The sequence below is a fragment of the Lissotriton vulgaris genome, chromosome 1_1 (assembly GCF_964263255.1).
Source record: "Lissotriton vulgaris chromosome 1_1, aLisVul1.2, whole genome shotgun sequence".
Lineage (NCBI taxonomy): Eukaryota > Metazoa > Chordata > Amphibia > Caudata > Salamandridae > Lissotriton > Lissotriton vulgaris.
Genome location: NC_141685.1, coordinates 1,422,654,354 through 1,422,679,898, shown reverse-complemented (window position 1 = coordinate 1,422,679,898; position 25,545 = coordinate 1,422,654,354). Strand labels below are relative to the sequence as shown.

Genomic DNA, 25,545 nt, shown 5'->3' with positions numbered 1-25,545 from the left:
CTACATATGCTGAATTCCCTGGTGCCCCAACTAGAAATATTAAACAACACAGCACTAGAAAAGGGTTCTTTACCTCTTACTACGGCGCAGGCATTGGTGGTATCACTCCAGAAAGCAGGACGAGACCCTACAGATATGGCCAGCTATCACCCGCTGTCATTGCTGACCACAGAGTACAAAATACTCAGTAAGGTGCTGGCCAATAGATTATTGCCCTCCCTCACTAAATTGATTGATATCGACCAGACTGGCTTCCTACCGGCCCGTAGCACGTCACTAAACAGCAGGAAGCTCCACTATCTCCTGACAGAAGCCCCGAGTAGACATGACCACACAGGCTGTATATCCTTAGATCTGCTGCAAGAGCTTGACTCTATTCACTGGGACTAAATTTTCAGTGCACTGGAGAAATTTGGGATACCAGCGGGCTAGATTGACTGGTTGTGTCTATAATTTGCTCCTCCTACGGTGAGGGCCCTCACAGGCAGTAACATTTCAGCAGAATACCCGATATATAGAGGAATGAGACAGGGATGCCCCTTGTCACCCCTTATATTCATTCTGGCCCTGGAACTATTGGCGCTTAAAGTGTGTATGGATCTCACTAACATGGGCATAAAATTAGGGAACACAACAAACCTTTTTTTTGCATACGCAGATGATTTCATTTTATATCTAAGAGATCTCAGTTTGCCTCTGGACTCACTCACTATTCGAGGTGGTTCATCACTTTGAACTAATCTCAGGCCTTGCAATTAACGCAGCACATGTTTTTGTCTTCAAAGAACATGCAAGCCCCACTGCCATTAAGTTTGGAGATACACGACTCCAAGTTACACCACATACATTTAAATACCTTGGTATCCAGGTCTACCAGGCACAGATGGATATGCTAGATGGTAACTTGCATAGGGCGCTTAGAGCCTTACGCTCTAGTGTTGCTTTCTGGACAATGTTACCTTTGTCAGTCATAGGTAGGGCGGCTATAGCGAAAATGGTGGTCCTACAGCAGCTGATTTAGTACTTCACTAACTTACCTCTTATGAATCCACACACTACTTTCAAACTGATGAATACCTTACTAATTGACCTAATATGGGGTTCTGGCAGGCAGCGCATTAGTCTTAAGAAACTGCAGCTGGGTACACGTAGGGGAAGATGGAGCGTTCCTGACCTGCAAGCGTATTATTACGCATGTCAATTGCATTGGCTGCCCTATTGGATTGCTGGGCACAACTTGCAAGAGATAGGGCTCACAGATAAAGACATAGATAGGGGACCTCACATGCCCTGTTGTTGCCCAATAGCAAGACCCCGAGGTGTCTCCCCCCTCTGCTGCGCACTGTGCTAAAATGCTGGAAAGCAGCGCTGCAATATACAGGTGCATCCCAGCGCTTATGCAGGCAATATCCCATTATTGGGAATCTTGTTGACAGACGACCACATAACTACACTGCGAATAACACCGTGGCTGGAAGTAGGGATCAACACGGTGGCAGACCTGTTTGGAGACGGGACACTGTTGGACCATGACACTTTTGTAAATGAAACGGGAGCCCTGGTGCAATTATATTTACAAGTGTAGCAGGACTATTGTACCATAGTCCTCTCATCCCGGGCACAAGTGGGGGTTGAAGCTTCAGCAAACTATATTCAAACTTGTCTGTATAAATAATTTCAACATATGTTCCAAAATTTGGTTTTATTCCGCTTTTCCAAACAAATTTCTCATGTTTTTATCACATGTTACAGTGGAAACTTTTTGATCATATTTCTAATTTTCCAACTTTCAAATTTTTCAATGCATTTCGGTGCCCCATGCACCTTCATCAGGGAAATCTGAAACCATACAAATAAGGCATCTTATATACTGTACAATTCAAAATAATGCATAACACTGGTAGTTACATGTGAATCACAAAAAAAGTTCATCTCTAGCCCTGTAAGGTTTTTATCTCAACTTCCTTATATTAGTTAAAACGTCAAGATGTAACATTATTAGGAAGTTTCTACAATCGATGATACTATGATGGATACAAACTAACCGGTTAAATAAAGGTTACTACGCGCCAAATATCACTTTGCAGTTGATTGACGGGTTGGTGTTACTATCGTACTAATTCAATGCCGCTGTTCGGCTTGCATCAAAAGTTCATAAATTCAATGCCTTCAACCCCCCTCACGATTTAAATGTTATTTAAGTGCGAATAAACAAGCGCCTAGCTGTTCAAACATTTACTGGACCCGCCGGTCCTTACCTTCGATTCTGTTGCTCTTTCCCCTGCAAGTAACACAGGCTTCTCAGTTAGGGAAGCCTGGAGTGGCCTCATTTTAGCGCAATGCCTTAATCTGCGCATGCGCATTACCTTACTTGTCGTTTGGGCTATTTTGTAACTTTATAGATACAAATAGTAACAATGTGTTGTTTACCAAATAATACAGCGTATAACTACTCGCCAGTGACATGGAAAGCGCTGTACTAGCGTTTCATAAATGGATGCAAACAAAGATTTATCAAATATGTCACGAATCATCCTAAGTGGTCTAATTGATTCAAAATGTGCAGTTCAGTGGTAAACTGTTCTCAAACTCATAAATAGCAAAGAAATTCAGTCAGGTCATTTAACCCATGTGGTTTCAGACTTTGTAAATGATAGATCCAATAGTTCTCACGTTTAAGTAAGTTTTTTTTGTTGATAGGTCCTTCTTTGTGAGTCACTATCTCCAGTATACATGCTCGTAGCTGGCTTATATGGTGATGCTTTTCTTTGAAATGGGTTGCTATAGTGGATTTCACAGATTCCATCCTAATATTGCTTTTATGTTCTGTTAATCGCGTTTTCAATTTCCTCTCCGTGTGGCCCACATAGACTGACCGACACGGGCATTTTAACAGATATATTACATTCATAGTGTCACAGGTTCCGTTGACTTTTAATGGGATAGTATGACCTTTCGTGGGATGGGTTATGGAATTCCCCTTCATGATGTTGTGGCAACTGCTGCAGTTCATACATGGGACTGTTCCTCGATGTTTCGTCTTGGGTTTACTTTCTGCTGGGTGTGTGAGCATTTCTCCCAAATTTTTCCCTCTAGTGTAGACGAACAGTGGTTCTTGCGCAAATATCCCTTTGAAATCCACTTCTGATTTGAGCATCTGCCAGTGTCGTCTTATTGTGGCTTTAAATTGACAACTTACATTTGACAACTTACTGACACATGTAATTCTTTCAGCAGTCTTTTTATCTTTGCTGATCAACAGGTTTTCTCGAGTTTGATGCTGTGCTCTTTTTAATGCTGCTTCAATGGTGTTCTTAGGGTATCCCCTCTCTTCAAACATTTGAGCCATATCCATTAACTGTTCCTGACATTTTTCTGGATCCGAGACCACTCTCCTCACCCTTAAGAATTGAGTATACGGTAGGTGTGTTTTTAACGATTGGGGGTGGTGGCTATCATATTTCAGACGATTATTCCTGTCCGTGGGCTTACGGTATAGGTTCGTGTTGAATTGGTTATTGATTCGGTTAATTTCAACATCTAGAAATTGAATCTTGTCCATGTTGATTTGCCAAGTGAAACTTATTTGTTCGTTCCTTGTGTTCAATAATTCCAACTCCTTGATCAATGATTGTTTATCGTTTTGCCACACTAGAAAAATATCATCAATAAAGCGTACATACATTAGAAGTTGTGCCCGGGATGAGAGGACTATGGTACAATAGTCCTGCTACACTTGGAATTGTCTGACACTCCCTGGGAGGAGGGAGATACCCGGGAGCACGGATTAATCTTACTAAAATACAGGCTGTGCACATCCCACTACCCACCGTTAACTTTTTGATTCTCCCCACAGGAAAGAGCACGCCTAACAACCACAATGCAGTACGACGATGTTACATACTCTACAGATATTAGAGCGGAAGTATTTGCATTCACTACAGAGGCTAGTGAAAGAATGTATTCACTAATAGGAACGGAAACCACAGAACAAACTTTTGTCAAAAACAAAGAACAATAAATAAAGCATTTACTGTACCTAATGAGGAAAGAAATTAATCAGCGTTTACACGCCAGCACCATGGTAAAATACCATAAAGTCCAACGGATCCCCCGAGGCCTTCGCATTTCCCTGCGACCATCTTTATGTAAGAATTCCAAACCATTCACTGAACGCTGGTATGCGATACTGAACAAATGTAGCTTAGACCTAATCTTGCTAATTATTGAAGAGTTATCCAAAATATTGACGGAGCTAAAAACCGACATTGATAAAACCACAGAGGAATTGAGTAAGGCAGTATCAGAGGATGAATTAAAAAAGATTCTTGAGGATATTAATAACCAACTCAGTAGACATACACAAGAGGTCAACGAACGCAAACTAAGGAAGTACAAGAGAGACACTCTTGACTACAAATTACAGAAAGTGTATACGTGGGCAGAAGTATATGCAAGGAGACGCCACACCAAGACCTATACTTCTCAGACCGACTCTTACTCTACTGATGATGACAGACGTACCACACAACAAGGGCCAAGAAGGAAACCGTCAATACAAACAAGTCAAGCTGGACCTTCCACCGAGGTTCCTTTTTTAGAAAGAGGCTCCACAGAAACAGCAGACCCCGGAGGGGACGTCGAAAAAACAAAAGAAACATCGTTGCCTCAGACGAGGAACGTAACAGCCAAGAAGGACAAAAACAAAAAACAACAACAACAGACATGAACAATTTAGTAATCAACATTTCCATTGAGAAATTTAACAACATCCAGTTGAAAACACTACAGAAAGGCATGTCCTATGTACCGACCACACGGACTAACCAATTGGAGTTGGAAATAAGCCTATTTAAGCTCACACGTAAAATCAGACTAAGACACTTTATTGACAATGTTATAACTGAACCAACACAACATACCCCAGATCAATTGAAAGGATTGAAGACGGTTAGCACATTTATGCCTCCAGTTAGTCATAAAACTATTGATTTATTTGAGACTCTATGTAAACAAGACATAGAGAAAATCAACACGAACAGAAATAATCGCAAGAGGAATATGGCCAACAAGGAGTTTGGCATAATAGACTCGGTCGCCAAGAATGAGAAAATAGTTTGTCAGTAAGCTGACAAAGGAGGGGCGATGGTGATTTTGAGCAAGTCATATTATGAAGCAGAGATCAAAAAACATATAGAAGACCAATCACTGTACATGGAAATGGAAGTGAATCCCACTGAAGAAATTCGTAAGACACTGAGCACCATTTTGAAAAAGACAGAAGAAAAGGGAATAATCACAGATAAAACGAGAAAATATTTGATCCAAGATAGCCCAAAAAGTCCCACCATATACATGGTACCGAAAGTTCATAAGGACCAGCAGAAACCGCCATGCCGACCAATTGTATTGACTAAAGGAAGTCTCCACGAGCCAGTGGGGAAATTCATCGATCAGTATTTACAGCCCTTGGTATTGAAGTCCAAATCATACATCCGAGACACCACAGATTTTCAGTTGAAACTGTGGAATTTAAACACACAGGAGAAGATCATTATGGCCACGGTAGACGTCAAGTCATTATATACATCAATCCCCCATAAAGAAGGTCTGAAAGCCATTGAACAAGCCTTGTTAAACAGCACATATGAACAAGAGACACAAATTTTCTTGATGGAATTGATGGAATTTACTTTACTGAATAGCTATTTTGAACATGACAAATGCTGGTTTATGCAACAAAATGGTACTTCTATGGGCAATTGCGCCGCGCCGGCGTATGCTAATTTATTCATGGCCGCATTTGAACAACAATATATCCTTGAACGACAAGAGTGGGCAACACAACTTCTAATGTATGTACGCTTTATTGATGATATTTTTCTAGTGTGGAAAAACGATAAACAATCAATGATCAAGGAGTTGGAAATATTGAACACAAGGAACGAACGAATAAGTTTCACTTGGCAAATCAACATGGACAAGATTCAATTTCTAGACGTTGAAATTAACCGAATCTATAACCAATTCAACACGAACCTATACCGTAAGCCCACAGGACAGGAATAATCTTCTGAAATATGATAGCCACCACCCCCAATCATTAAAAACACACCTACTGTATACTCAATTCTTAACGGTGAGGAGAGTGGTCTCGGATCCAGAAAAATGTCAGGAACAGTTAATGGATATGGCTCAAAGGTTTGAAGAGAGGGGATACCCTAAGAACACCATTAAAGCAGCATTAAAAAGAGCACAGCATCAAACTCGAGAAAACCTGTTGATCAGCAAAGATAAAAAGACTACTGAAAGAATTACATGTGTCAGTAAGTTTTCAAATGTAAGTTGTGCAATTTAAAGCCACAATAAGACAGATGCTCAAATCAGAAGTGGATTTCAAAGGGATATTTGCGCAAGAACCATTGTTCGCCTACACTAGAGGGAAAAATTTGGGAGAAATGCTCACACATTCAGCAGAAAGTAAACCCAAGATGAAACATCAAGGAACAGTCCCATGTATGAACTGCAGCAGTTGCCACAACATCATGAAGGGGAATTCCTAACCCATCCCATGAAAGGTCATACTATCCCATTAAAAGTCAACGGAACATGTGACACTATGAATGTAATATATCTGTTAAAATGCCCGTGTGGGTCAGTCTATGTGGGCCACACGGAGAGGAAATTGAAAACGCGATTAACAGAACATAAAAGCAATTTTAGGATGGAATCTGTGAAATCCACTATAGCAACCCATTTCAAAGAAAAGCATCACCATATAAGCCAGCTACGAGCATGTATACTGGAGATAGTGACTCACAAAGAAGGACCTATCAACAAAAAAAACTTACTTAAACGTGAGAACTATTGGATCTATCATTTACAAAGTCTGAAACCACATGGGTTAAATGACCGGACTGAATTTCATTGCTATTTATGAGTTTGAGAACAGTTTACCACTGAACTGCACATTTTAAATCAATTAGACCACTTAGGATGATTTGTGACATATTTGATAAATCTTTGTTTGCATCCATGTATGAAACGCTAGTACAGCGCTTTCCATGTCACTGGCGAGTAGTTATACGCTGTATTATTTGGTAAACAACACATTGTTACTATTTGTATCTATAAAGTTACAAAATAGCCCAAACGACAAGTAAGGTAATGCGCATGCGCAGAATAAGTCATTGCGCTAAAATGAGGGCACTCCAGGCTTCCGTAACTGAGAAGCCTGTGTTACTTGCAGGGGAGAGAGCAACAGAATCGAAGGTAAGGACCGGCGGGTCCAGTAAATGTTTGAACAGCTAGGCGCTTGTTTATTCGCACTTAAATAACATTTAAATCGTGAGGGGGGTTGAAGGCATTGAATTTATGAACTTTTGATGCAAGCCGAACAGCGGCATTGAATTAGTACGATAGTAACACCAACCCGTCAATCAACTGCATAGTGATATTTGGCGCATAGTAACCTTTATTTAACCGGTTAGTTTGTATCCATCATAGTATCATCGATTGTAGAAACTTCCTAATAATGTTACATCTTGACGTTTTAACTAATATAAGGAAGTTGAGATAAAAACCTTACAGCACTAGAGATGAACTTTTTTTTGTGATTCACATGTAACTACCAGTGTTATGCATTATTTTGAATTGTACAGTATATAAGATGCCTTATTTGTATGGTTTCAGATTTCCCTGATGAAGGTGCATGGGGCACTGAAATGCATTGGACAATTTGGAAGTTGGAAAATTTGAAATATGATGAAAGAGTTTCCACAGTAACATGTGATAAAAACATGAGAAATTTGTTTGGAAAAGCGGAATAAAACCAAATTTTGGAACATATGTTGAAATTATTTATACAGACAAGTTTGAATATAGTTTGCTGAAGCTTCAGCCCCCACTTGTGCCCGGGATGAGAGGACTATGGTACAATAGTCCTGCTACACTTGGAATTGTCTGACACTCCCTGGGAGGAGGGAGATACCCTGGAGCATGGATTAATCTTACTAAAATACAGGCTGTGCACATCCCACTACCCACAGTTAGCAATTATATTTACTACATGCCGCCTTGCTACAATATGTAAAAACCCACTGGGCCCCACAGAGACAGGACCCTCCCACGCATGACCTGGTCAAGATGCTATATTATATGGGAAGAGGCAGCCACCTCATTAATGGCTATATACAGGGATACGGTCCCATGCTGAGACTGGTCTGGCTCCACTAAGCGCGGCATGGGGGAGGACTTAGGGAGAGACTTGGAGGTTAAGGAATGAGCGGCTATGGTCGAACACCCCACAAAGATGCCCAGGAATGCAAAATTGAAATTTATTCAAACCATGATTTTACACAGGGCTTACCTCACCCCCCATAAATTGGACAAAATGTTCCCACAGACACAGAACTCCTGCCCAAGATGCCTACTGGAGGGGGCTGGCCTCCTACACATGGTATGGGCGTGTCCAACATTACAAGAGTTCCGGGTTGCTGTCAGACACATTATTAGTATGGCCGCGCACCGTGAGGTACACAATTTAGTGGAGGAATGCATATTAGGCCTGCACAAACACAGGGGCAAGCATAAAGTAAGTTATCATTTTGTTGATTTGGCTCTAATTTTAGCGATACGTGCCATCACTATGCGATGGAAGTCGAGGAAGCCACCTATGACTCACACCTGGTATAGTGAACTGCTCCATTGGGGCGGTGCAGAGAGCCCGGCCTTATGCTGAGAAGAGCTCAGAGGCCTACAAAAGGTACCTATAGAGTTGGACTGGGATGTTATGATGGAGGCGCTCAAAGCTGTAGACGTACACCAGTACAATACCCTTAATGGCACACAGTAGAACATTTACTAAGGAGATACTTTCTCAAACGCCACGACCTGATATGTGTTATTGTAGTGCATAGCTTTATCAAGAGCCTCAAACTGTAGAATATTAAATATAAATGGAATACTTGAGCAGACATAGGCCTGGGGGGTGGGTGGAGGAGGGAGTTTGTAAGCAGTTTAGTTTAGTGTTTCTAATAGCGGTAACAGCTAACAACATGTTTCACGGGATGGGGTGAGATACCGGGTGCCCTAAATACGGGATTCGTCACCGAATCATTCAATTGGCAGGGATGCTATTGCAGAGATGTGTATTTCATGCAGTAATGTTATACCTGCTATCTGTCTTTGAAATTACCGCCCGCTGTACAATGTCTTAAAAAGCTTGAAACCTATTTGCTGATGTTGCAGATATCTCGCACCAATGATATGATGTATTTTTGAAAAACAATAAAACGATGTTTCAAAAAATAAAAAAACAGAGAATTTTTTGAACATCTCTACGGGTTGTGTGTACAGTAACCTACCATCACCTCTTATGCCCTTTATTACTAGCTCTGCAAGTTTATTGGAAAGTTGATGTGCAAGCACTTTTTCCAACTTGCTCGCCATATTCATACTGTAAAGCTTTGTTTATTATAATTTGCAGCCGTTCTTTCTTTTAGGACCGGCTTAGCGCAGCACGTTTTTCAATTAAAAGAAAATATATTTGGGAATATATAGGAGTTGTCATATGTTGAGTAGTACCATGTATGATTTCATCTGCGTGTACTACTTTTAATGGTATGTAACTGTTACCACGGATTTTTTACAACGCATACCATTACCACGCATACTTTTACAACGCAGGTCATTTTACAACGATTACTTTTACAACGCATTACACTACAACGCACATACTATTACAACGCATACCATTACAACGTAAGTATAATTATAGGTAAGTTATTTATTAGTGGTATTTTGTTATGGGGTACAGGGGTATTTCTAGGTTTTAGAGCTGGGTTTGGGTTTTGGGGTACAGGGATATTTTTAGGTTTTAGGGCTGGGTTTGGGTTTTGGGGTACAGAGGTATTTTTAGGTTTTAGGGCTGGGTTTGGGTTTTGGGGTACAGGGGTATTTTTAGGTTTTAGGGCTGGGTTTGGGTTTTGGGGTACAGGGGTATTTTTAGGTTTTAGGGCTGGGTTTGGGTTTTGGGGTACAGGGGTATTTTTAGGTTTTAGGGCTGGGTTTGGGTTTTGGGGTACAAGGGTATTTTTAGGTTTTAGGGCTGGGTTTGGGTTTTGGGGTACAGGGGTATTTTTAGGTTTTAGGGCTGGGTTTGGGTTTTGGGGTACAGGGGTATTTTTAACATATATTTACAAATAATAAAATTAAAATTAATTTTATTAATAAAATTATTTAATTATTAAATAATAAATAATTAAATTGAATAATACAAAAATAATTATTTACATTATATATTAATATTATATACTTACCTATACTTACGTTGTAATGGTATGCGTTGTAATAGTATCTGCGTTGTAAAGGTTTCCGTTGTAAAATGACCTGCGTTGTAAAAAATCTGTGGTAATGGTATACGTGCTAAAAGTACGCCTGGTAACATCATATATCCACTTTTAATTGTCGAATAGCATCTCTATTGTCCTTATTTGCCTGGTTTTTAATTTGGTTTTGTCTTAAAACATATTGCTGAGTAGGCCCCCTTATGTAGGCCTTGAGTGAATCCCAGACAGAAAAAAGAGAGGCAAAACCTTCATTGTCCTGTATAAAATTGCTAATACATTCCATCATAATTACTTTATTCTCTATTGTTCATCAAATATCGAGGCAGCGAAAATTGGCGTACTTGTTTAGTAGATGAGCTGAGTGTTAGGGTCAGAAAAAGGGGTTATATTCTGAGGCTATTTTAGGGGACAATTCACACCTGGCTACTTTAAGGATAGAATTAGAGATAAAAAACATATCGATTTCTTGAATATGATTGATGTGGTGCACTATAATAAGTATAACCAGGTGAGGAAGGATGCATTGTCCGCCAGACATCTTTCAAGCCGTGTAATCAAGCAATTTGCACAATAGTAGCCCTAACTTTCCTCATTCTAACCGATGCACCTTGGTGTGTGGAGTTGGTGCAAGGGTTCATAGTACAGTTAAAATCGCCCATAATTAATAAATCTCCCTGCCAGTCAAAAAGTTCCAAGGTTAAAGTCTCAAAGATAGATGGATCATCAGTGTTGGGTCCATAGAGAATTGTTCCTGGCTACATTCCAGCATAAACACTTTATGACCCCCATTTTTTTAATATTAGAATCATACAAAAGCCCACAAACCATAAGACCGATCTAACTATAGTCCCCATGTCATCGTTTTTAGGTGGAGTAAGATACATTAAGCATTCATGGCATTCCATGCTGTATATGTTGTTGCGACTATAAAATGTCAAATCAAACACATTCTTTCTGCTTACTCCTTACGGTATTTTTCGTTTAGCCCCCTCCACCACTGCACCCCCATGCCCCGACCAGCCCCACACTGCCCATCCCTGGGGGAGACCCTCACACCCCACCCTGTTCCTTGGAGAAGAAATTAACCCCCTCCAGGCTGTCGATGGACCTGAAGGCCAGCATGAGCTTGTACTACCCCGGGTGCAACCCCCACCACTATAACCCCACCATAGAATAGTTTAGAATGGATTAAGTAGAAAAAAGAAAGAAAAAGGAAATTAGAGAAAAAAGGAGAGACCCGACTAAAGCCTATTGATATCACTAAATCATATAGACTATCATAAACATAATCAAAATATATATTCAACACTTAAAGAGTCTTAGGAGGCTGGTTGATTTGAAGAATTCCATTGATCAAGAGTTTGCTGAGCCTCTGTGACTGAGTGGAAAAGCCAAGTATGACCGCCGCGCATAGCCTTGAGTCTGGCTGGTTCCTGAAGAAAGACTTGTGCGCCCATGGCCTTCATAGGGTTGATCAGTTGGCGTAAATTCCATTGGCGCTCCATAGTTTCTTTACAGAGATCTGACCTCACTGAAAATGGATATGAATTGGATATGATAGGTCGGGCACAGAGAATAACAGCTTGTCTAAGCCGGAAATTCCCAAAGTAAATGATCATAGGTGTGGGGTGCTGTCAGCTAGCTCGTGCTTCTTGGTTGAAAAATAGTGGGAGCCTGTGGGCCCGCTGGATCTGGGAGTCCCAGTCCCAATCAGAAAGATCTGGAAAGATTTCTGAAATAGTTGAACAACATAGGCCCTAGGATCAGTGCCCTCCTTTTCCTCAGGATTTCCAAAAAGCTGTAGGTTATTCCTCTGTTGCCTGTTTTCAAGATCTTCAACCTTGTTTTTAAGAGATGTAATTTGAGTTTTATGTGTCCCAATTGTAGCTACTGACACTGCAATAGTATCTTCCGTGTTCGACAGACGCTGTTGTAATTCTGTTATTTCTTGTGTAAGACCAGCTACTTTAGTTGCTACCATTTCGCTGGAAGGGGAACAGACTACAGAAGTATCTCGATCTCTCTCTTGTTCTGTCTCCACTGCCTCCAGCAGAGCTGCTGCCACAGACTGCTCCATTGGGGGGGCTGCACATGACTGTATAATAGCAGCTACCTTGCCAGTCTGAAGAAATTTGAGGACAGGCTTTTCCATGCAAGAGTTTTCCCCTCGCGCATCGATGGTTGCAAGCAGTCCAGCAGGCTCATTGATTTTTGTGCCCTTACTTTCTCGTTGGGAAATAGAAGCTGGTGAAGCATTAACGAACGCTGCAGCAGGAGCCCGCTGATTCCGGCCACGCTGTGGAGCAATAGTCTTCCCCAGGTGAGACAGGCCCTGCAGTCTAGATGAGCCGAGAAAGTAAGCATTGCAGGAGCCGTAATCGCAATTCGAGTTCTGCCGCGATACACACGCGAGCCAGATGACAGCACCGCAAAGTTGTAGCGGTCGGCAGGCAATGCTTAGCATCTGTGTTTCCAGCCCTGAAGTCTTCTAAGCCGTTGGTGGGAAAGTTGAAAGCAAAGATAGCGGGAGCAGCTGGGGTTACAAGCTCACAGCTGCAGCATCATGCCGCCATCTTCCTTCCCCACATGATCACATCAGAGGAGGGTGATTTATTAATGCCAGTTTTGGACTGTTTAGCAAAGTAACATGATTACTATATATTTTTGATTGTAGCTCCGCAAATGTTCATAATTCACATGTGGCTCTGTGTAAAGAATTCAGTACCTAATATTTTTTTTATTAAAAAAAAACGCTTTTCCCTCTTGACTACTTTTCGGGGATGCCCTATCTTCCCCACAAGTTCCACCCTGTGCCCCATTGTAGTAGATTTGGAGTAAACATGGCTTGACTACCGATAACAATATTGAAGGAAATAAATCAGGCCTAGAACACTATAGATGGAGGCCATCTTTCTGTTTTACACTCTCCATGAAGACAAGACTGTTTAAGTTAAATTCACCCACTTGAATGGTCTCACTTGAGTAACTACAAGGGAGAGTGGAATGTCTGGTGTAGCCTTCCAATCCTCATACCTTCAAAGATGCTGAGAAAACTGGATTTAATTTCTCAAAGACCTGGTGAACGAATCACTTTGCACGTCAATCAACTTTTATTGCAAAAGGCTACAGACCTTCTGTTTACTGATCTAAGCAAACTGAATTCAACTATATATGTAAAAGTTTGAAACAAAAGTGAATAATGGTCTGTGTAAACAGGTGAATTATTAATTGGGGTGGATAGTAAATGACCACAAGTAATAAAGTCACTAACCTGTTAGGTCCAGGCAATAATTTCAGTACTTTTAACCTGAGCTCAATCCTTGGTAGATATGGCACAGAGCAGACAGGTTTAAGTTAGAGAATATGTGTGAAGCATTTAGAAGTACCAAAACAGTTAAAAAGTAAAAAACAGAACACCATAAAAATCCCTCTCTAATGTATAAAAATAGGCAAAGTTCCATAAACAAAATGGCACCAAAATTTCAAAAATCCAACAAGGACAGAGCAGATATGACTTTTTAATGATTTAATACAAAAAGGTCCAGGAAAAATTAAACTGCTAATCACAGTTTCCAGGTGACTGGCATTATGTGTTATTTCAGGCCCAATGCGATGTAGTACAGGTCGAACATGTGAGCAGGGTCTTCGTGTTCAATTATTTCATCTTAGGACATAAGGCCTGATTTATTTATTGTGAGATGGGGTTAACTCCATCAGGACCACAGAGTATATTACTCCATTGTCCTGACAAAGTCCCCGCTTGCCAAATTTAAAACGACCGCAAAGCCAACAGTCATTTCTAAAGCATTGGTAAGAACCACCGTCACAGTGATTTCTGTAAAAAAAAAATTAGGTTTGAAGCCCAGCTACGTCAAATGTTTTTTTTCAAAAACAAAATCTCTTAGTAAAACATTTGTTTTAAAAAATGCCCCCCTTTGAATGGGAGCTATCTGCCATAGTGATTGAGGCATTTTAAGCCTTTTTCTGCCCCTTACCACTAGAGTGTGCCTGGTGGAGATGGGAAGTAAAAAGAATGGCTATATGTCTGCCCATCTAAATTAGGTGGGTGGATATATAGCCAATTTAGCAACTGCCCTTACTTCGTCGGGCCATCAGCGCAGTTTGTCGATGGCGGAGACAGAGTAGTCCGCCATCTCTAAACTTTAGTCAGCCCACATTTAAATTGAGTGAGCGGACCATCATCTTGCACTGGAGTATCCTTACCACAAAGATGTAAATCTGGCTTAATCTTAGTCTCTGAAGGGGAATTCAAAATCTTTCAGTAGTCTGAGGTTGCAGAGGGTATCCAAGGAAGTTCTCTTGAAGCTGGATAGCCATTTGACGAGGCCTTTCTAAAGTTGTTGCTTTTTGTGGGACAGGTTCACAGTGGGAAAAGTTCAAATTTGATGCCCAAGAAAGACAAATACTTTAAGCACCTTTGCCGTAGTCTGTTTTTCAGAGCTCAAAATTTTGCAGTAGAACAAGGCTGCAGGCTGTATCTGATTATAAGGTCCACAAGGCCAGACACCTTCTCGCCAAGGCTCTGCTGAAACAGAGTTGCTGCTGTGGAGAAACTGAAAGAAGGAGACCCCTTTTTCTTCTGCCCAGCGAAGTCGTGCCTTGGATGGATCAGTTCAAGTGAATGGTTCCAGTCCTCGAGTGACAGGAAGTACAAAAAGTTTTTTACGTCCTAACTTTTCAGAGTTTGTTAGAGAAGTCCAGTTGGCCACAGGCAAAGGTCCCAGGGCCTCAGGGACAACATGTAGCGGGGGTCAAGATTCACTCTAGCGAAGGCAATCAACAGGGTCCAGTTGAGGTTCAGTCCGAACTGGTCAGTTGGGCACTTCAAGAAAAAGACCTCTTGCAGCTTGGCATGTCCCTGTAGCCTCACAGGAGGTCAGTCAACTGGCCATTAGAGTTCACTGGGTACTAGTGGAATTAGATCCATCCTGTCAAGCCTCCTCACAGATCTAGAACAACAAATGCATTACCTGCTCTTTCACAGGTCCAGAAAGTGTTCTAAGGCAGGTGCCTTTCATTTATGATTGGCACTAGCTAGTGCAATTTTTCCCAAACTGTGCGCCGCGGCGCCCTGGTGCGCCGTGATGAGCAGCCAGGGGCGCTGCCCCGCCATGCAGGAAGTGTGTCATATGAATTGCAGCCCAACATGCGGGGGGGTTTAAAACACTACCTTTGAAATGGTTTTGCCCACACGCTGCCGCCATACGCTTCCGTGCATACGTACGCACCCTCGTACGCGCTGTACTTATACTTGGAGCGTCCGAGAAACGTTGCTGGTGACCCCCGTGTTGTGCCCTGCTTGGAGCGTTGGTGAAACGTGGCTGGTGACCCCTGTGTTGTGCCCTGCTTGGAGCGTTGGTGAAACGTTGCTGGTGACCCCCGTGTTGCGCCCTGCCCTGCCGTGCCTCGCCTCGTAGGACCCTGTTCAAATCGGTAAGTAAGCGGTGTTCTCTGTCTGATAGGATTATTCCCCATACTGCTAAACTTTTATTAATATTATTATTGGAAATTCACCCGTAAGTAACTATCGCACAGAATTGGTCAAAAACCGGCATCTTGTACATGTTCGGACACAACCGGCATTGAAGAGAATGGTCCTGAACAGCGCACTCAGGAAGTGAAGTTAAGAAGGCATCGGCTCGTAAAATCTACTGGGACTTTTAAGTTGCAAAACGGATGTAGCAAGTTTGGCCGTGTCTCGAGAAGTCCAGATATTCTTTATGACAGCGACTTTCGTGTCTTCTTTTATTTATATTGCTTTGAAGTGGAGTGACAATTGGTTCCAGTGAACATTGGTTGTCTCCTGTTGATTAAGAGGAATATGCTGATTATAACAGGCTCACAGCGACGCTACACTGCTGATAGAGAGAGACCCTTTGTTCAGTGTTAATCTAACAGCACCTTCCATGTCTGTCCATGGTTAATAATGAGCTGGAATAAATGCAGGACTGTTGCACTTTCATATTAATATCGCTTTAGAATTGTCTGCCTTCCCTTAAACCTGCTTACTCCAAGTGGAAGAGGAGAGAGGTGACATGGGGGTCTGTCCCTTCTGCCTGGTGCTCTGGGGAGCTGTGACCCAGTTTATATTTTTCTGCCCCATGTGCACTTCACCAGACACCGAGGGGGTTAATCCAATTTGTGTCACCTGGGTGTGGGGACCTGCACAGAGGCTATTCTTAGACAAGAGACACATGAACCGAGGGTCTTCGCCACTACAAGAGGTTTAAACTGCCACAGCATACAAGGGCTTGAAGTCTTAACTAGATTATTGTCTCCTCAAACCCACCTGTACCGTCGGCGGGGACATTAATATGATGTTTTAGCCTGGTGTATCTTTTATTTCAGGTTAAAGCAGGGCTCACTTTAATATGATTCCATGACCATCCTTATGTAACGAGGGTTCATTCTAGTACCACTCGATACTTTACAAGCCATACATTTTTAAAAGCGAGCCAGATGATCAAACCCTTCAGAACAGTGGCTTTTCTAAGTCTTTTTCCAGCTTTCCGGTGGCTTTTCCAGTCTTCCTTGTACCCGTGTGTTCTCTGCTTTTTAGTGGGAGATAGTGTGAAGGGAGGTCTACGTGGAATGCCCGAAGATGTCAGAGCGCTTCACAATAGGAACAGTAATGATACATGAGAAAATTACAAGTGACCAAATTACAAAAGCAAACTTTAAGTTACATGAGGCAGTAATATGAGCAAACAAAATACAAGAGGTAGCAAAAGGTACATTACAGGGGGCGCACGGTGGCAGGTCTGGGGGGGGTGGTAAATAGTCCGAAATTAACCAGGACAGGTGGGAACAAAGCAAAGCACACACAAATGAAACATCTGTATATTGCAGTCATGACTGCACCCTTGCAGTTTTCCACTCATGGGTCTCCAAAAATGTATTTGCAAAAACTCCGGGTAAAAAGGCAAAACAACAGAGTCAGGTGCTTTAATGCCACACCTTCATGTTATGCCCCATTTACAATGGAGTGGAGCTCAGAATTTGGAGGTATTTACCACTTTGTTTCTCACTTAACAAGTTTTTATTAAACAACTGTTATCTTCTTATTTTGTTACTAATATCATTATAATACCTTCATTGCGTCCCAATTACTTTAAGGAAGACAACTGGAAGTACTCCCGAGGTCAGACTTACATCCCGCCCACCGGTAAAAAAAAAATGGTGGGGAGCCACGGCCAACTGCCGATTAGGTCAAGGGAGCCACGGGTCAAAAAAGTTTGGGAACCACTGAGCTAGTGGGTTGGGGTGGCTCCTGACTAGTCCCTTACAAATGGGGTTAAAGGTCCCCGGGACTATGATACCCACTTTTTCAGCAGTTCCTGTTTGCACTACTACAGCTAATCCCACAGTGCACCTAACTGTTAAAATAGAAGATTCAGAAAACCTTTCTCCCTCTCTGCGGAGCCGGTGTCCCCACCCAGATGTTTGAACAAGGCAATAAGTAACCACTTTCTCTGTGATCACCCAAAACTGGTTCTGGGGATTGTTTCCCTTTCATTGGGATTGGAGCCAGCCTGGCTGGGGGAACAAAGGTTTATCTTCTTCAGTTCTCACCTTCCATTTGCTTGTGAAAGGGCAGGCTCTTTAAAAGTTAATGATGTTGATGGTGTTTCTGGGACTCACCGGTCTGACTGCAAGGGGAAGAAAACACCTACCCACACTCAAACCATTATTTCTGTACTGGGAGCAGTTTTAGCACCTCATTAGGTTCAAGCACAGCTGGGCATCTGTTGCTACTAGGCTAATGAAAATTAGCCTCCAAAATCTTTAAGCAGGGAAATAGTAACATTTAAAAGTTTATTTTCCTAAAAATGTATTAATAATCTAACTCTGCCATTAGATTGGATTTTTAACAAATGTTCAATCAAGATGTTGAATAATTTTCCAGCTGGCCCCATACCCAAGAAAGGAGAAATATTATTTTAACATGAACTCTAGTATTCTTATAGGGACATCTAGAGCCTTCCACAGTGAAAACAAATGTTGTGAGCTTGTCACTGCAGGGATATGGTTACTTTACATTTATACATATCCCACTTTTACATACCATGCACCCCACCTTTTGGGCTACAATCTACAGTAATTGTAATTGTGTGTGTCTTGTAAAGCGCACTTCTACCCGCACCGCAGGCCTCGTAGCGCTATAGACCGCTGGGGAACCCGTCCTGGCTTTCCCTGTGAGATAGTCCCTCCTGGGAGTCTCCAAGGTGAAACCAGGCATCCCCGGCGTTTGTGAGGGGCCGTTGTGGAGATGAGGCAAGCTAATGCCCAGAGTTGCCGAGTGTGATCTCTGGTTGGAGTAGGCACCGATGCGAGAATTATCGAGTCCGCTGATCCTGGTCCAAGACCCTGCCGCGTCGGGAATCGAACCCTGGTCCCGGGCCGTTCTCTGCTCTCGGGTCTGCCGCCTCTAACCAGTGAGCCACACCACTCCAGTAGAGTGGCATATTAATAGTGGTCATCAGTGATGTCACTGACCATGTCATGAGTTATGTAGTATGTGAGGTCATAGGCAGTGCATTGCAGGGGCGAAAGTTATAGTTAGCTCAAGAAACTATAACTGCTGAATTTCTATGGTTTTGTATATAGATATATAGATATATATTTAATGTTAAACAATATATATATATATATATAAAGTTAGATAGATATTTAACGTTAAACAATGTGATCTAATCATTCATTATTTTAATAAATAATAAACGTAATTACCTTTTATTTAAAAAAAAATTGTGAATGAATTTATTTTAACAGTTTAATACATATTAAATGCAAAAAGAAATGTTAGTGAGGGCAGAATATTTATTTAAAACATTGTTTAAAAAAAATGTTTATGCAAGAAATTGATATATTCAATTTAATTAATTATTTCATACACGTTTAATATGATGAGATAATGTATTTTAACATTTTATTTTATTAAGCAAAGGTTCAAAATATTATTGAAAATGAATTTACATTCATGTTTTGCATTTAAATATCTGTAATTAAAAGAATAATAAACTTAAATAGTTTTCCTTAGACTTTCCTATTGGCAGATCTCTGCCACGGTGGTGACATCTCCATCTGTGCATGCAAAGTTACTAATGATAACTTTACACTTGTAAATCCTATCTGTTGTTGGTGGCTCCACCCCCTAATTTGAGGGTGTGGAGACATGCAAGTCTACACCTATGTGTAAATCTCCACTCGGAAATGATGAATAGCAAAAAATGTAGTTCGCGAACTTGCAGCGAATATACACATGCATGCTTGTGAATGGACTCATCTGACAATGTGTTCTTTTGTAACATAGTGAATGGTGTCTCCTGGTGTTGTCTGCACAGTGATTACAACTACATAGCATATCTGTGTTCAGAGCTCTTTCCAACGTGTCCTATTTAGAGTTTGTTTATGTTGTCCTTACCCAAACGTTGCTGTGGTTAAGTGGGAGTAAAGCTGGAGACCCAACAAGGAAGACAATGAGAGGAGCAGTGGGGAGTAAATGAAAAAGGAATAACAGGATTGAAAGCATATGTAGCACTGAGGAAAGAAAAATGTAACGTGGGGAATCCATTGTTAGCTGAAGTATGAGGAAATGCAGGGACTGCGGGGGAGTGCTGGGAGCACAGGGAATCGCAAATAACTGGAAGAGAGGGAAGCCGGCACTATCTGGGAGAAGGGAGGGAAGGACTTACAGGAAACAGATGTGCCTCTTAAGGTATTTTGCCAGCATGGCCTTCCTTGCTGCTCTAATTATTCATTGTGTTTTGTAGAGGGCTAAGTGTCACTGCACCAGCACTTCAGTATCTATCCTACCAAGGATAGGTGCTGAGTAGTTGGGAAGGTGGGTTAAAGTTAAACCATAGTCTATTCACTGACTAATGGGGTCAAAACCTTTAGAGGGGAGCTCACAGACCCCAGTCCCATTTTAAAGAGGATGAAGTATGAGTCCGAATTCCGTCTAAAATAAGCTGGGAGTGCTAAGAGATGGCTGTGCTAGTTTTAAATGCTATAAGGAGCTAGACACTTGCCTACTTTCAACAGGCAGACATGAGCTGTTAGTTCTTTCCATTCTCCGTTTCTCCATCATGGCTGCTTTATCCAGTAAGACATTCCAGGTAAAAATTCTTAGCCTTGAAGAGCCCTTCAATGACCATGAAAACCCCCGCTAGGGAGAGAGGGATTCTTGAAGGAAGTGCATAGTCCTAAAAACAAACGATCAGGCTTGTTGGCAGCTTCAACTGCTGGCAAGGGCCCCATTTCACTTCTTTGCGGCACGTCTAAGTCTTGGGCTATTTGCCTCAGGATACCAGTGGCACACACTATACACCCTAAGACCAAAATGTTGGCAGACCATTTCTTCCTCTTAAGAGCTTGACTTGCTGGGTCTGCATCTTCATAGGCAGAGCAAGCTGTCAGTCAAAGTATGGGGAGGGGACCACCGGGAGGGCTTTCCAACTAGGGCCTTGGACTGCTCAACAGAAATCCATAGATCCGTCCCTTGGGCTCATTACGGCTGGCATCAATGGTTCTTTCTGTGCACTCCTAGGTGCGATAGTCCGGCAAGAGTAACCCCTCACACGCCAGCCAAAAGAAGTTGTAATTTAGTCCGAGTAGCTGAAGTTCGGTTTATATCTTTAAACACTGTATAAATATAATTCCATATAAATACATAAATCGTGTTTAACATTCATTTGTTAAATAATACATATATACCTTTCAAATTGTAGGTTATTTTATCATTAATGCATGTAAGAGCGATACCAGGCAAATCTAACAATATACCTAAAGCTAATTTTAGTGGTCAAATGGCTGACTTTGGGCTCTCTCTGTCGGGGTCTGATAGCCTCAGCAGAGCACACATAGGAAAAATGACACATTTCTTTCACAGGTCTGCTCTTAAAGATAACACCGTGCTTTACAGGGCCTCTTGCCCTCATGTGCAGAGATGATTTCCTTCTGTGCACTTTTAATAAAAAGAATATCTAAGAGTAAATTCAAACTGACCTGTTTTTGAAGCATCATTCCTATCTCCAGGGTAATTTGTATAAATTGCACATGGCTAATGGACTGGTACAATCATAACGAAGACAATGAGGGCCACGGCAATGCAGTTGGTGTTGTCAGTGGGGTCAGATATGAACTGAAATGTTAAAACCTAGTTGTTCACAAAAATCAGATGGGAAATGTGGAAACTGGTATGGCCGTCTGAATCACACAGGAGTTACTGGTTTCCCAGCGCCTACCTACTAATGAACCCAAAAGTGCGTACAGAGGAAAGCCTTAAGTACTTAATTTTCAGGGCAGCGAACCCGAGAGAGCCGAGGCTTACTAATGGAGGTTGATGGAGACTCAGAAGTCAGAGTAACATTAATAGTACATAATAAATCAATGGGCAGCTACTCTTTTCTCTTCATTCAAAAGAACAGTACTTTATTCTACCATCGCCGCAATACTATACATATAATGACAGATAACAAGATATCTTGCTGTATATTGCTGTAATCCCAAGATGTCATGAATATGCATCAATACATCTTTGAAGTTTCTTTCCTGGACATACTTGCCGCTTGGGAAATTGACGTGGTCATCAGCTAAGTCCCCCCTACTGCCTTTTAGCCTTGGGCTAATTTAAAGCATAATCAACTGCTTCTTTAATGAATTGTTGGAGGTCGGCTCCTGTCATTTGGAGGACCTCTACACCTGCTGCTTCTGCTTCCGGACACCTGATGTGCATTAGCAGAAAAAATACAAAGCTAAAGGCACCACCTTCCTATTTATACCAGCCTCTAGGTTACCAAATCTTGCCCTGTTGAGATTTGGAACCTTAAAATTAGCCTGCCACCTATCCTGCATTACAATCACACTATGAGCATTGCACAGGACTCAGGACACCAACTGCTCCCAAACGGCTGCCTATAGCACACATTTATTTATTTGTATTTATTTATTTAATGCGATTTTATATAGCGCAAACTTCACCCAAAGGTGTCAGAGCACTTTACAAAAGAATCAGTTACATTACATAAGGACTTCGGAGTACATGAGTTACATAAAAGATACAAACAGAAAAACTCTAAATTCACATGAGAATGGTAGTAAGTGCATACGTCTACTACAGATACTAGTGGTTAGAGTTGCATATATACAAGTTGCAAAATATACAAGTACGCCTTCAGAAGACTACCCCACCCCAGCCCAGCACATGACCGAGGTTAAGGCTACAGGTGTAGCATGGAAACCGTTCACCCAGCTCAACAATAAGAGGAATAGCAAGCCAGTAATTTTAATAAAATAAGCAATACAATCAAAGGTGTGTATCTTACCTGATCAAGAGGGCAGGAAAATGGAGTCCTTTTGTACTACAAAATACTAAAAGTAGAAAAAGGACTAAAGTGTGAATCTGCCTGTCTATGGATGAGGCAACAGCTCTGGTAGACTTGGATGAGGAGGAGATATAAGGGGGTAACTGATTATTAATTGGGGTAGGCATCTGCACACCCCACAAAAAAATCATAACCCTTGCAGGGTGGACCCTCAAAGCCACTAAATTATCTGACAGCAACACCTTTCTAGCAAAGGCATAGAGCAGATGGCTTTAATTTAGGGCAATGTGTCACGTATTTATGTTATACCAAAACAATATAAGATCAAAATGCTAAACAATAAAATACGAAACTTTAATAGAAAAATAGAAAAAATGCAATGAATTAAATTACAAAAATAGAATAAGGGAAACTTAGACATGAATCTTTTAATATTTAAGTGAAAAATACAGAAAGTGCAAAGGGCCAATGGTAGTCAAGGGTCACTGTAGACTGGGGGCTAGGTGCCATGTGAGACAGATGCAGCCCTAGTTGGACACACAAAACGGATTTGGCCCGGTGAAAGTCTAGAAGTCACAAAACTTCCAAAAAGTATCAAGGTCCTAGCTCAGGAAGGGACTCGGTCATTTTCTTAAAAGAAAAAGCTGTTTCCCCATGGAACAAATCTGAAGTTGTAGCCGCTGGGGTGAAACTGTTGACTTGATACCTGCTGCAGGTTGGTCCCAGTTAGGCTTTGAAAATTTTGAGACTTTTGTTTAAAAGAAATTCGAAGTCCCAAAATAGGAAGGGAGTTTGTCATTTTTTCAGAGCTGTTGGACCACTTCAGGGAGATAAATCTGAAATTCAATCAGACGCCATGGAACACCTGCTCAGGAACTTTTTATGGTAGGTCTCCTAGGCTCTGGAGCAAAAGTTTCCAAATTGTTTACTTGCACTCAAGCATTTCTAAGCCCCCAGGACCTCTGGGAGGGCACCTCGAGTCTCTCCTGGTACAAGGCATAAGACACTAGCAAAGTCCAGTCCAAATTCCAAATACAGCTGGTCAGCTGGGAATTGCTGCAAAAAGGACTCTTGCAGCTTTTTGTGTACCTGTAGCCACGCAGAAGGCCAGCTATCTGACCCTTGGAAATAGGTGTTTAAATACTTTTCTTGTTGATCCCGATCCTGAGATACAGTATTAGTAGTGTAATCTGTGCTCTGGGTTTCTACATAAGACAGCTAGGGCTGCCACAATAAAATTAGATTTGTGTGCCTTGCCTATAGGGACAAGATAAGATTAATTTTCTATCTGTCAGACTTTTACCATGACCCTGCATTATGTGCTACAAGACCTTCATTGGGGTGACTTAATAATATTTAAAAGGGAGGTCTATACCTGTCAAAAACGCGTTATTTTGACATGCCACACTGCATGTTTTACACTGCAGCAGTCAAGCAACATAAGGTAGGCCTGTAGCCATGTTTAGACTGCCACTGTAGTGGAAGGAACATTACGTGCTGCAGTTCACAAGTGGCATTTAACTTCATAGCCCTGGGTGCACTTTCTACACCATATATTAGGGACAGATAAGCAAGTTAAATGTGCCAATTCAGAATAAATATGTGCCTCTTGTTATCTGATCTAGGGATCTCCAACAGTGCACTGCGAAGTCTGAAGCGTTGTCAGTATTACACTTTGTTTTCACCACTTATAGGTTACGTAAAATGATCCCCCCCATTAAGGATATTGTCATCCAAAATGTACTGCCACTACCAAAATATGAGGATTTAAGACAACCAATTATTTGTATACAAATTAGCAACATGAGAATTTACTTGTAAAGGTTAAGAATGGCAACAACATCTAACAGACTTCAAATTGATGAATTTCCGCAATAAAGGAGACATGTAGGTCAGTTAACTAGAGGCACATATTGATTTGAAGAAGCACTGTTGAGCAGAAAGAGCATCCACAGCAGTACACATAAAAAGCTCAAGCGTACACTACTGATAAACCATAACAAGCATTTACAATGCAATGGTTTCGCCTTTGGAAAAGTTAGACCTATTGGCATTGCTCATGACATTTCTTTTTTTTTTTTACTTATAAATAAATGGCATTGTTATTTACATTGCCAACAGCTCTCTCAGCCCATACAGCTCTCTCAGCCCACACAGCTCTCACAGCCCACACAGCTCTCACAGCCCACACAGCTCTCACAGCCCACGCAGCCCTCACAGCCCACACAGCTCTCACAGCCCACACAGCTCTCACAGCCCACACAGCTCTCACAGCTCACAGCCCACACAGCTCTCACAGCCCACACAGCTCTGCCAGCCCACACAGCTCTCACAGCCCACACAGCTCTCACAGCCCACACAGCCCACACAGCTCTCACAGCTCTCACAGCCCACACAGCTCTCACAGCCCACACAGCCCACACAGCTCTCACAGCCCACACAGCTCTCACAGCCCACAGAGCCCTCACAGCCCACACAGCCCACACAGCTCTCACAGCTCTCACAGCCCACACAGCTCTCACAGCTCACAGCCCACACAGCCCTCACAGCCCACACAGCTCACACAGCTCACACAGCTCACACAGCCCTCACAGCTCACACAGCTCTCACAGCCCACACAGCTCTCACAGCCCACACAGCTCTCACAGCCCACACAGCTCTCACAGCCCATAGATGGCAGTGACACACAAAACACAGTAGGAGCACGAGGACCGGTTCTATGCAGGTTTTATTCACCTTTAAACTGTAAGCTTTTTTAGGAGTGTTTCTGGGGGAACTCGATTGCCAATGCCAACTCTTCCTGTTTTCAAAGAAGGATATGTTTTTTTCCTTTGACCAAATATTGTAAC

At 41.9% G+C, this 25,545-nt stretch overlaps 1 protein-coding gene across 1 annotated transcript in view; it reads right to left on the bottom strand.

Annotated features, from left to right (window-relative positions):
- ABCD2 (ATP binding cassette subfamily D member 2) overlaps nucleotides 1-25,545 on the bottom strand; it is a 214,790-nt gene that overhangs the window by 10,701 nt on the left and 178,544 nt on the right. The gene's annotated exons all lie outside the window — the stretch shown is intronic.